Source organism: Mustela putorius, unplaced genomic scaffold, assembly GCF_011764305.1.
Source record: "Mustela putorius furo isolate JIRA1106 unplaced genomic scaffold, ASM1176430v1.1 tig00537227_pilon_pilon_pilon, whole genome shotgun sequence".
Classification (NCBI taxonomy): Eukaryota; Metazoa; Chordata; class Mammalia; order Carnivora; family Mustelidae; genus Mustela; species Mustela putorius.
In genome coordinates, this window is record NW_025422368.1 from 44,019,542 (window position 1) to 44,033,274 (window position 13,733).

General features: G+C 38.6%; 1 protein-coding gene across 1 annotated transcript in view; it reads right to left on the bottom strand.

Annotated features, from left to right (window-relative positions):
• The window catches only part of BEST3 (bestrophin 3), an 80,124-nt gene that overhangs the window by 39,677 nt on the left and 26,714 nt on the right, over window positions 1-13,733 (bottom strand). Inside the window, exons 4-5 of the mRNA XM_045072892.1 lie at window positions 4,640-4,862; window positions 2,963-3,128 (exon numbers count right to left, since the gene is read on the bottom strand). The gene's annotated coding sequence lies outside the window, so the exon portion shown is untranslated. The remainder of the gene's footprint in view (window positions 1-2,962; window positions 3,129-4,639; window positions 4,863-13,733) is intronic.

Genomic DNA, 13,733 nt, shown 5'->3' on the forward strand with positions numbered 1-13,733 from the left:
CCGAATGGTTCAAGTACCAATGTTTTTAGTACATGAATGTTATTGGCCATTAGACAGTTGGGTTTATTAACTTTTATTTTTAAATACTTTACATTTTAAGCTTTTGTATGATGAATACATTGGATTTAGAGCAAAATACCTTATGAAAGTGTCCAATTTTCAATTATTCATCAAGTATGCTTAAAAAAAAGTATCTTGATTAAGTGAATTAGTTATTAAGTTAATTACTAAATAATAGCCCTAAATTTGACATCTTGATCTTACTCTTCCCTGAATATGCTACTTAGCACATTCTTGATCATATGTGCTATACTTCAAGGGATATTATAACTTTATTTCATAGCCTACAATTAGATAAAATATAAAACAATGCAGATATAACTAGAAGTAAAATTTTTTATTACTATATTTGGTGGGTTTGTAGTCATATAATATAAATATAAAACTTTATATTACAGATCTGACCAAAACTCATTTTCTGGTATTGTTTGACATAAATTCATTTAATGAAACTATTATTGATGTTTATATTATAGGGAGGGGATTCAGAGGCAGAAGAAAAGTCTCAAGTCATGGTCAAGATCTAGAAAGAGGAACAACACAGATGAATTTGCATGAAAGAATGAGAATAGCTGTTCCAAGGGAAGAAGAAATCCCTTGGAAATCCATGATAACATGTGCCAAGGGCTTGTTTGAGTCAGGAGAACTTGGATAAGGGAAGCAGAGGGATAATGAGGTAACAGGGAGCCACCAGCCAGATTGCAGATGAAAAGCTGGTGCTGAGAGGATTCTGGGGTGCAGGGTGAGCTTGGGGTGCAGGGTGAGCTTGGAATTCCTGCCTTGGCTTTGGAGGAAGTGTCAGAAATTCTCAAGTTAGGAACGGGTTGTGCAGGCGTGTCAAGGTCATGCCAATGACAAGTCACAGCCAGAACAGTTTCTGATACTCAGATAGAAATGGTCAAAGAGGATTTAAACGTGGAAAGCACAGGCCATAAGGTCAGAGGAGCCCAGGTTTGAATTCCAGATCAGCCACTTAAAGATTTGGACTTGGAACCTATCTTTAAATCTCTCGAGCCTCAGTTTTCCCATTTTTTGTAAATGGGAATAATAATAACTATGTGTTATGAAGCTTAAAGAATATATTATATATACAACTACTTAACATATGATGTCATACTTAATCGATTAAAGAGGCTGTTATTATTAATAATTGGCCAAAGGAAAAAATATTCAGCTATTAGCTACATAGAAAGTTTAGTAGCTAGAAAGTACTAAAATGATGATTTTGTCAAGTTCATCCAAAAGTAAAAAGAGATATAATCAAAGAAATGAATTCTGTCTTTGACTTAGGATTTTTGCTAAGTGTAATTATTTGCTTATAATAGAATTTTAAAATTTAGGATTATTAGTACACATGAGAATGACACTGTGTCTATATTTTCCTACAGGTAGGTTTGACTTTCTTGGTAAAGTCATGAATGACTTTGAGTTCTTGGTATGTCTTTAATCAAGATTCAACATTTATTTTAATAAGATTTTATAGTTGAACATTAAAAAAATGAAGAATGACTAGCACAATTGATCATTATTATAAGGTACTTTATGGTCTAAAAATTTTTTTAAAAATATATGCATACTATTTTATGGGGTATAAATAAGATATTGGAGCAAAAGTGGAGGCCCCATGGAGGATTTCTGGCTAGGATGCAGCTGCTCTAAGTGCTCTTCTATCCTAAGCAGCGGTAGCAGCAATAAACTCACATTAGTAAAAATAAACTAATGAGACAATTATTCTGAAATGTCACGTGCCTTCCACCATTTCATATTCTGAAGGATTAGATGACACAAAAATAAATTGTCCAAATAATATTGTATTTATAAGACACAACTGAAAGGAGATTAGAGGTTTGTAAATAAAACTTTCCCTTTACAGATATTTTGATAGGCAGCAAAACAGCTCTTCCTATTCTACTTTTGATAATTATCAGCCGGCCAAATTACTATCCCTCTTCTTCAGATGGAGTCCTGCTGCTGCAAAGAAGAAGGCAGGTAAGAGCAATGATAACACAAATTTGTTCATCTGTATGTGGGAAAGAACAAACTGAACTACATAGAAAAGGAGGAAATACAGCCTCAAAAACCTTTAGCTTTTTAATTTTAAGTTCTAACTTCCCCCAGAGTAGAAATGAATGCAATCAATTTTAATTAAAAAAAAAAACTCACAAAGCTTCTCTTTTGTACTATTGATAAAATTTTATTAAGACCATGATTTTAGCCATGAAAGTATTTCTTGGACATGATTTTGCTCAGATTTTCTGTCAGTCTGACAGGTGTAGGTTGTGATGTTATAAAGAATAAACATCTTCCGTTGTGAATATAACACACCCCAAACTCAGAAGATATCAACAAAATAAATTAGTTTTCAGGCCTTTATTTAGTTGAGGTATAGGTAAGATTGGCAGGCACCATCCTGGATAAGATCTCGTCATTCCAGGCAAAAGATAGGAAAGTTGCCTGATATATACCATTCTCAAAGATGTTCATTATGTAGGTAGTTGCTATAAGCTGTCAAATTACAAACTGACATTATCAATGACAGAGCTGAGATGGGCACAAGTGATTATGTGTCTGTGGCCTTTGCCATTCCAAATCATCGCTGTGTATTTAAGTATGAATCTTCCCTTTTATACCTCTGGCGAAGTTTGGCAACATGACTCACTGTGATCAGCTAACGTGGGGCTGGAATGAGAGCCACCTGAATATGATAGAGTCTACTTAACATCCTGAGCATGGTTAGGTGTGGATTAAAATACCGTGTCCTGAGTTGAAGAAGGCAAGAGTGGATCATGCAAAGGAGGAGATTACATAATGCAAAAGTCAGCGGCAACCAAAGACTCTGATTTTTGAGACTGTATTCTTCCATGATATCTGATGGCCATAGGAGACATGCAAAGGAAGGTACCTGTACACCAAACTTATTGCCGTGTAAAAAACAGCAAAGACAATAAATTCCCTGTACAGTAGTTTGTAGATGCTGCCTCTCCACTTGAGGAGTAACCTATGAAATCCAAAAAAAGTCGCATTTGCTACTTTACTGGAGTACGTGACAGTCATCTTGGATAGCTTTTCTAGAAGAGCAAGAAGACAAAACACAAGTAAAAAGCAATGTTTAAGTTTGAGCGTTAAGTCTATCTCTCAGACTCAAGCCCCTAACCAGCCATCTCCCCATTCTGCCTTGCTCTGTTTAACCGATTTGGAATTTGGCGATAAGCACCTTCGCCCTGCTGAATCTTTTAGGAGGAAAGGGGAGTTAAGTAGTCTCTGGAAAGGGTGATATTGGAACTTGCATTCATTTCTAAATGTTATCCAGGTTTTATAGTCATCACTTAGTAATATTTAAATGAACAAATGTGATCTGAGAAGTGTGTTTTCTTAATTCATGGGAAGATTTAGGGTATCGATATGCTATATAAATTGACATTTCCAAAAGCACCAGCCAAATGTACTCTCTGGGTCTTTATTTGCTAAGGTATATAAAGAAGTATCTATTTCACCCTTAAATTTCCTGAGGGGGAATTGATAGCTCTCTACTTAGAAATCAGGAGATACTGTTGAAAGAAGCAAGCCTCTTGTGGGAATTTAATTCATGGGTCACTTTTGCTGGTTTTAGTTGGATGTGGGTACCTCTGTAGTGGGGCTCCAAGTGCATGGGAAACCCTCTGTACACTTTTCAAGGAAGGGTCACCGTGATAGTAGTGGACTTTTCCCTGGAAAAATCATCATAAAATACCTAGGGAGGTTCACTTTCTTTTTGGAACTGACCAAAATGAGGCCCCGATTTGGGTTCTCTCTACTTGGAACTGTTCCGTAGATGTGAGTAGGATGAGAATGGGACTCCAGTGCCTCGTTCCAGTGAGTTCTCTGGAATTCCATTGCTTTTCAACAAGACAGAAAACATTCAAGTTCTGAGATGGCCTTGAACTAATCCGGCACCACTACTCTCTAACATGGAGCAGAAACAGATAACAGGAGAGGTCTCTGAAATCTTTTTTGCTTCAAAAGGATCTATGAGGAGGGTCTTACAGAGAGCTACTTAGATGGAAGTTATGGGGGTTTTACAGATATTTGGGCTAGACACAGGAAATAAATCCTCTAGCAGATTTCTTACAGGAAGTAGCCTGCAGCACACATTTTATCTAAACGAGAAAACTTCCTGTCTTTATTCGGAGGTGAGAAAACAATCCAATTCTGATTTGCCTAGTTTCCCTGAAGAAATAAAACTCTGGCACTACATTCACAAACTTAAACTTTCAGCATCACTGATGTTAGTAAAGAAATCGGGGCTTTTTGGCATAAGGAAGTGGCATTACGAGAGGACGGCAATCATGCCACAAAACCAGTCTCATTTTCCCATCTTTACCTTGTCTATCTGTCTAAAGTGAGTAGAGCCAAAATGGGGGGAGAGGAGCATAATAAATTAAGCCCACTTCATAATTTGTTCTCACGGGCAGTCTCATTTTAGCTAACAGTCCTCAACTTGGTTTAACAGCTCTCCCATCTGTTTCAGCCGTCAGAAAAATTAAGATCGGATAGAGTAGAGGTCAGAATGAAAATACACGGGTACTCTTTGTGCACTAACCTATTTCTTGGGTTCGGAGACTCCGGCAGGAAAGAAAATCTTGCAATTTCAGGCTCCCCCTGAAGAGGAGCCTTCAGGTCCGTGCTGTGTTCGGCTTCCCACTCCGCTCGTGCACACTCAGATTTCCTTTCCTTCTCTGGCCACCGAGAAGACCCAGAGGGTGACAGGTCCAGGAGTTAAATGTTTTTCCACTTGCGGAGGCCTGTTTATGCCAATTTGCCCACTGATGACAGTTATAGCCGGGAACAAACAGAAGCAACAGCTGCTGATGTAGCTTTTTTCTACTCTATAATTATAACTCCACCTGCCGCCCAAAGTACCCCTTTGAATGAGAAGTCGGAGGTGACGTGAAGGAGGTTGGGCCCTTGAAGTCTTGTTATTCTCATTTTGGTTCTACCCTGGGATCAAGGAAGACAGATCCATTTTCCCCTAAAGTGTTCTGTTTAGAAGTTCACTGGCCACAGATGAGAATCAGGGTAGTCTTTGTGTGCTTAGGATGAAGAGTGAGTTGTTGTGAGGCCATAAACTGGGGCAGATGAGAATATATACAAGATTTTCACTCGTTTGAGAGGTATTGAGAATGATCTTCCCTTCAAAGCAACAAGCATGTGTGTTTGTGAATGCATGGGCATGTGCGCGTGCGTATTTTAGAAAAGCAAAGAGAATTATTGTGTGTGATGATGGCTTAGTGCAGTGGAAAACAGCACACGGATTCATTACATTTGTTACCCTTCTGTGGGCAGCTAGGAAAATTTTTTAATAATTCAAAATGGCTTCCATAGTTTTCTTCTTGAGAGAGGGAATACATTGGCATTCTCTAAATAGTGAAATAAATAATTCAGGGCCTTTGCAACCTTCTAAAGTAATGTGTGCCCCAAGCATTACAACTTTAGTTTAACTGAAACAACAACAAAAGACATATATTTTTGTGAGGAAAGAATTAAAAAAATGCTTATTTTGAAGTTGAGGAATATACATTGAAAAGGGTTTTTTAAGTAGCATCTTTAAGTTTTATATGCATTTGCCTGGTTTCTTTACTAAACTATAAGAACCCTAGAGCAAAGACAGAGCATAGGTGTCTAATATCTTGCCCCCATCCCTGTTCACAGTTCTAGAATGAAGTGGATAATGGATATTCAATATGCATCTGTTGTTTGATTAACATCTTTTTTTTTTTCCAGTAAGAAGAATTACTGCCTTTATTTATTTTATTTTTTATTTTTTTATTTCTTTTCAGCATAACAGTATTCATAGTTTTTGCACCACACCCAGTGCTCCATGCAATCCGTGCCCTCTCTAATACCCAACATCTTATCATCACTGTGACGCTTCTGTGAGTACATTTGGGGGAATTTGTGAACATTTTAAAAACACATGTATCATGCTGCACGTTTTACATGTGGTTGCCACGAGAAGTGGTTGACTAGACCTGATGGTGCGTTTATAAGAGTTTGCAAGACTAATCAGTGTTATAGAGTTTGAGCAAATCTAAACCCGAGTGCTTATGAAATAGAAACACGGAGAGTATTTTTTAAAAAAATTCTTACTTTTGTGTCTCCTACTAAAACATGGCAGGATTCCCAGCAGTAAGGACCGTGGAACCAGGGGAGTCGGCCTCCTCTATGGGGCACTGTTGGCTGGTCTCACTTTTAAACAAAGTTAATGATGCTCATCTTTCCCATTACACTGTTTTGAGGAATGACTAATTAATGGTTAAGATCGCATTTGAAATGCATGTTAGTCAATAATGATTAGACTAAATGAACAAACTCTCATTACTGAGCTCTGAGTCCGGGGGCTATTTCTAACAATGTCCAGAGAGATGCCTTTCAGAGATGAACTCATTAGAGGGGACAAGCCACTATAGCTTATTTCAAAATATCCAACAAACAGCCAAATGGCACAGTTAACTGGTCATATGACTTTTTGAAGAAAACTTTAAAGTTTCTTGTTAAAAATAGACATTTTCCCAGATTCTGAAAGTAACATATGCTTATTAAAAAATAAAAAGTAAAACAACGCATAAAGAACAGAGTTATACTCTATATTGCTACCCTAGAGGAGTGATAATCATTTGGCACAGTGTTCATCTTTCCAGATTTCTGCAGAAAATATTTTAATTCCTATAATTAATAGTAAACAATATGATAGACATCTCTTTTTGTATATATATGTGAGTGTATAAATATATGTATACACATAGACACAAACACACATATATATATTTATACAATTCCAGTCATATTTTGACAGTAAACATCAGGTAATGTGATCCTGACCACTCTGACTCTCAAGGAGCCTAATAAACACATTTGTCTTTGATTCCAGTAAAGATCCAGTGACAGGAAAATTCATAAAAAAAGAACAAGGGATCATTTCTAAGTGATGAGAATGCTGATATTCATCCGTAGGTGTCTGGATAAATCACTGGTCATTCCTCAAAGGCAAACAAGAACAAACTGAAGTAACATTGCCAATTCCTCGAGTAGAACCAGCTTTTTAAAAAGCCCTACATTCATTTTAAACTCTTCTACTTATTTCATTGATGTGAGAAATCCTTTTGTTTTTAAAGAAAGGTATTTTTTTTTAAAGATTTTATTTATTTGACAGAAAGAGACCCACCAAGAGAGAGAACACAAGCAAGCAGAGTGGAAGAGGGCGAAGCAGGCTTCCCGCTGAGCAGGGAGCCCGATGCGGGGCTCCATCCCAGGACCCTGGGATCATGACCTGGGCCGAACCCAGACGCTTAACGAGCTAAGTCACCCAAGCGCTCCACTTACATTACTAAATAAGGAATAAGGAATAAGTAGACATGTTTGAACAGGATAAGGGCTTGAAAAAAATCGGTGTTACAGAAAGACTGTGTAGAGAGAATGTGATGGATTTGAGTGGACAGGGGGTATAGCAAGGGAACCAGTCTGGAGTCATTATGGCTGTTCCTGTAGGAACTGGGGTGGTGGGTGAGTGGAATGCAGAGAAAGGACGGTGAGAGAAAGCCCAGAGGAAAACTACCACAGGAGGGAAAAACGTTGCGGGGGCTCGGGGGCAGTGAAAGGAAGAGGAAAGAGATGTCTTCTAGGGCTCTTCCTTTGTCCTTGGAGCCCACTTGCTCCACAAGAACTACAGAATACGATTTCGAACTTGTTCAAGTGACATGGTTCTCTGCAGAGCACCATGCAACTTTGATGTTTGATTTGATCCTGTAAATAAGAACATCTTATCAGAAAGAAATGGGTGCAAAGTAAGATCACAGGTAGAAGCCCATGGGCCCATAAAAAGTCAAGTTGTTGAATTATTGAATTATGTATGATTAGATAATCCTCAGGTTTTCTGTTAATAATCCTGTTAATAATACTTTTTCTGGCATTTGCTCATTTTGCAATATGCTGGCTCTCTACAAAAGATAGTAGTCAGGGCTGAAGCCCAAGAAAAATTCATAGGGTAAACTTTCAATTGAGAGCATTCATTCATGCTTTTTTTCCCCACAGCAGGGTACCTTGGCTCAGCTGGTTTGAGAGCATGCACAGTGATATTTTTTCCCTACAGTTAATTTTCAGTGGGCTCAGAGGGGCCGTAAGCTTCTTGAGAACTCCTGCTTTACTCTTTCTTGCTTCTCTTTCCCTATTTACTGGTTGCTGTGAAGCAGCTGACTGGGACAAGCCATGTGTCAGTCCAGATGTATGGAGGTTTCTGATACATGGTGTTGGTGATGGAATGCAGCCAAAAGTCAAATCAAAGTGGGGTTAGTTAAGTTTTTTTCTTTTTGACTTCAGGGGAGAAATAGAGAACGTCTAGGATTAGAAGGGATATTGAATTTTATTACAGATGAAGTTCTAAGCTCCTAAGGGACTGGATATTTGAGGAGTCATCATCACTTTCTTTACACCGAGTAATTGCCAACTCAGCAGAACAGCAATGCATTAGTTCAAATTCTGAAGGTTATCTTTTTCTAATGGACGGTACAGAAATGTTGTTCTATTTTAGCGGTGGAAGCCTAGAGTCTAGAGGGTTCTTACTATGGTGCTTAAAGTGTATCCTGTGCTTTCTAATCAATTATATTTCTTAAATGGATGGGACTGCTTAGCTCAGGTACATTCCTGATCGCTAAAGGAAAAAACAAAAAACCAAAAAACCCTGCAACATAAAACCAACCAAAGAGCAGTATAGTTTTACATGGAAAAGTATACTGCTTATACTTTTTTGCATAAACAATATTTTTTATTCTAATATTTGTATATGCAAATCCAAGTATATTGCTTATTCCAAACAGCCAAGAGATTCTGTTACTTTACCACTGTAATGGTAGGAGGTGGCCATCTGGAAATTATAGAACTATAAAGGGAAGATATAGGTGAATAGAAAAATTCCGAGCATAAATCTCTGGATGCCTCTAAGACACCTTTCCATCTGAGGTAAAATGCATGTGGAAATGAAATACAGATGTTGGTTCTGGTTCTCTCACATGGTGGGTTGCTGCTTAATGGTTTGGAGTAAGAGAATGAAGGAGAAACTTCAGTTTGTGTTCCATATATTTTTGTATTTTTAAAGTAACATCCATATTTTCATATTTAATCATATGCAATAAAAATCTTATTTAATACCACTTCCAAATCTACTCCTCCACCTCAGATCTTTTATCCAACTCCAGAATGTTCATCATATTCTCATCAACATCTCAAATCCAACATGCCCCAAACTGGACTCCTGATCTTTTTCCTAGAAAATGCTCCATCTGTCACCTTTCATGTCAATTGATGAAAATTCCTTCCTCCCAAAAGGTAAAAACCTTGGAGTCACTCTCCACTCCTCTCTTTCTTTCCTACCACAGGCCAGTCTTCCACAAACCCTCCACTTCCCAGATAGACTCAGAAACTGTCACCTCACTCTCTGCTCACGTGCCTGGTCTTCCTCCCCTGCCTCCCCAAGCCACCATCATCGCTCTCACGGCTTGTTCTGGCAGCTTCCCGGCACACCTCCCAGCTCTCCACTTGCTCTCTTTCGTCCTCTGACAAGAAGGCAGAGTGCTCATACTGACAGGTAGGTCAGGTGCGTGGTGTCACTCCTCTGCTCAAAGCCCCTCCATGGCTCCCTCTTAAAAGCCCAAGTCCTTCAACTGTCCACAAGGTTCATGGCTGCAAGGCTCCATTTCCTCTCATGTTTTTTTCCTATCATTCTTCCCTATCCTGTGGGTCATATTCCTCTCCTTTCCTTCCTGGAACATATCTGGCATGGTCCCATCCTAAAGCCTGAGAAATGGCTCATCTTTGTGCCTGGAATGCCCTTCTTACAGGTATTTGAGGCATTGTCTCCCTCACTCTTTCAGATCTTTGCTCAAATCTTTTCTCCATGATCTGATAATCTTACTTAAAATTGCACACTGACCCAGTGCACCTCTCTCCCCCTTGCACTCCTGATCCCCTTTATCCTTTTGCTTTTTATCCATGCCATTAATCTCCTTTAAAAAAAAAAGATTTTATTTATTTATTTGACAAGCAGAGATTACAGTAGGCAGAGAGGCAGGCAGAGAGAGAGGGGGAAGCAGGCTCCCTGCTGAGCAGAGAGCCCTATGCAGGGTCGATCCCAGGTCCCTGAGATTATGACCTGAGCCGAAGGCAGAGGCTTAACCTGCTGAGCCACCCAGGCACCCCTATCTCCTTTATTTTTAAGAAAGAGTCTATCTATGTATCTATGTATCTATTTATTTGACACACACAGAGAGAGAAAGCACACAAGCAGGTGGAGCAGCAGGCAGAGGAAGAGGGAGAAGTAGGCTCCCCGCTGAGCAGAGATCCATGTCTCCTTTAAATGTACCATCTAATTCACACATATATTGTGTTATTGTCTACTCATCCCTACTAAATTGGAAGTTTCACGAGGGTAGGGGGCTGTCTGTTTTGCTCACTGATGAAAACAAAGTGCACCCAATGCCTAGTTCAATAAATATTTCTTGAATGAATACATCTAAAGGAGAGACTAGAGAGGTTTCCACTTTTTTTTCATGTAAGTTTCATGAGCACAGATTCCATTATTTTGTTACTTGCTTTATATCTAACACCTAGAGAAGTATCTGGCATCTCACAGGTACCCAGTAAATACTTGTGAAATGAATAAGAGAACATATATTTTTATTCAGATGTTTAAGCCTATCTTTTTCATAGAAATGTTTCTTACAGGATGAAAATGAAGAGACTGGGAATTTTTCCTGCAGCGGTTTTATAGCGCGCCAGAAAGTGAGAGGCTGAGAGCACTTCGGGACCTCTGAGTACTGACTCCGCGTTCTTCCTGGACTGTGGGAAGCTACGCCTGCATTGTGTGGTCACCTCTCTTCTGAATTTGTGTATCCTTCGCTCACTCAGGAATTTAGAGAGTAGGGGTGTGGGTGGTTCCAGACAATCATCTGTAACTCTGCCTCTTACAGTGTTTTTTTTACTGACCTCAAGGAGATTTAGTGGAGGATACCACTGTGCTTTAAATAGCAATAAGGAAAGAGGCAGGAAAAAATTGATTCCTTTCACTTCCTATTGACTACCCTTTGGCATCATTTTGTTCCATGCACGGGACTGAGTACTCACTTTGCTGGTGACAGATGCCTTGCACACTCATTAAAATAGCAGGGTAATGAAAGAATGAATACAGTAAATGGCCTTTAATGCTGGTCTAGGTGGTGATGATATCACTTATGGTACACAGAAGGGGTCTTGAGGTTCCTGACCTTGAATGCCCTTCTGGGATAGGGGTTATGGTTCTTTGTGAAGATTAAATTACCAAGGTCCTTTAGTGGACTATTAATGACTAAATGCCAATAGCAGAGTAATAGTATATGAGGAGTGTAGATATGCTGTTAAAGGTTATTTCAGAGCACATTCTGACATATTTCAATATTTTTTGACATAAAAATGGAGGTAAATTGAGAATTAAGTCTTGTCTTTACTCTTTAACACCCTCTATGTACCCTGATAGTTTGGGGATGACTCATATTCACTCTCTTCTGTTTTTCCCATAGGCTCATAATGAGACTAAATTAAAAGCCCAAAAATGAGTTGCATAAAAGTAAACTCAATAGAACTCAGCTCATAGACCTCATGGCTTTAAGAAAATGAGGTCTGAGTGTGTGTGGACAAGGCTACTTTTCCCTTAGCACAGCACTGTCTTGTTACAAGAAGACCAAAGAAAAAGGTAAGTTATATACAGTTTCCTTTTCATTCCAGCAAAACTAGGGGGTTGCTTTTTTTATCTTTGCCTTCCCTTCTGCAAACCCATCTTTTAAAGGTTTAATTTAGTTGTGTTTATCATTAGACTATTTAAGAGAACCAGGATAGTTCTTTGTAAACTTCATTACTATCTAACAAAATTACATATTAACTCACTTTTGACTCCACAATCCCATTTCCAAAAATTCACCTTGAAGCATGCCTCCAATAATGCAAAAATGCATATATATCAAGAAATCAATAGCAGCATTATTTGCAGCTGCAAAATATTGAAAAGAATCTAAATGCCTCGGGCGCCTGGGTGGCTCAGTGGGTTAAGCCGCTGCCTTCGGCTCAGGTCATGATCTCAGGGTCCTGGGATCGAGGCCCGCATCGGGCTCTCTGCTCAGCAGGGAGCCTGCTTCCCTCTCTCTCTCTCTGCCTGCCTCTCCATCTACTTGTGATTTCTCTCTGTCAAATAAATAAATAAAATCTTTAAAAAAAAAAAAAAAGAATCTAAATGCCTCTATGTAGGCCAGTGGTTGAATAAACTATGGTAGTCCACAAAATGGAGTACACAGATGCAGAAAGGATTAAGAGTGATCTTTATAAATTGATACGGAGTGACTTCCAGGGTATATTGGGTGAAAAAAACCAAAATGCAAAAGATTCAAATAAACACGTGGGAAGATATTTGACATCATTAGTCATTAGGAAAATGCATATCAAAACCACTTCACACCCATTAGGATGGCTATAATTAAAAAATAAACAAACACGGAAAATAGCATATGTAGGCAAGGATGTGGAGAAATTGGCACCCTTTGTGCATTGCTGGTAGGAATGGAAAATGGCTATGGAAAATGGTCTTGTGGTTCTTCCAAAAGTTAAACATGAAATTACCCTATGATCTGGCAATTGTATTTCTAGGTTTTTATCCCAAAATATTGAAAATAGGTCTTCAAACAAATATTTGTGCATGAATGTTCAAGGCAACACTATTCACATTAACCAGAAGATGGAAACAACCCAATTGCTCATCAGCTGATGGACAGATAAACAAAATGTGGTAAATCCATACAATGGAATATTATTTAATCATAAAAAGAAATGAAGTACTGATACAGGCTACAACGTGGATGAACCTCAGAAACATTATAGTAAATGAAAGAAGCCAGATACAAAGGTCACACATATGGCAGAGTTCCATTTATATTAAACATCCAGACTAGGTAAGTCCATGGAGACAGAAAACAGATTAGTCATTGGCAGGGACTGTGGGGAAGGAGAAATGGGGAGTAACTTCTTAATGGTTATGGGGATTCCTTTTGGGGCAGTGAAAATATTGTGAATCTAAGCAGAGATGGTGGTTGTGTGTGAATGTACTAAAAACCAGTGAACTGTGCACTTTAAAATAGACAGTTTTATATTCTGTGAATTGTACCTCAAAAATAAAAGAAAGGGTCCCTATGGTATGCCTCCTTTCATGAAAGAAAAAGGGGGGAGATAAAATATATACGTATCTGTTCATTTGTGCAAAAGATACACAAGGATTAAATGTAATGAAGTCGGGTACTCAGCATTGGGGGGGAGTGAGGTGGGAGGAATGAGGAAGTAGGAGTTGGTAGCAGGGTTGGGAGAATGACATTTACCTGATACTTTGTTTTGTAGTTTTGGATGGCTCTGACTCTTAAAACCATAGTACTGTTTCACATATCCTCAAAATAAAGAATTAAAATCAACCAGGATGTGAGGAAACCCCAATTTGGAATACAAAGAGTAACAAATGGATATAAATATTACTGATGAATATCATAACCATACTAAAGAAGTTAGGGAAGAACCAACTAACTCTGGAAGATAGTATTTAGACTGTATAATGTAAGGCTAAAGACAGAACTGCC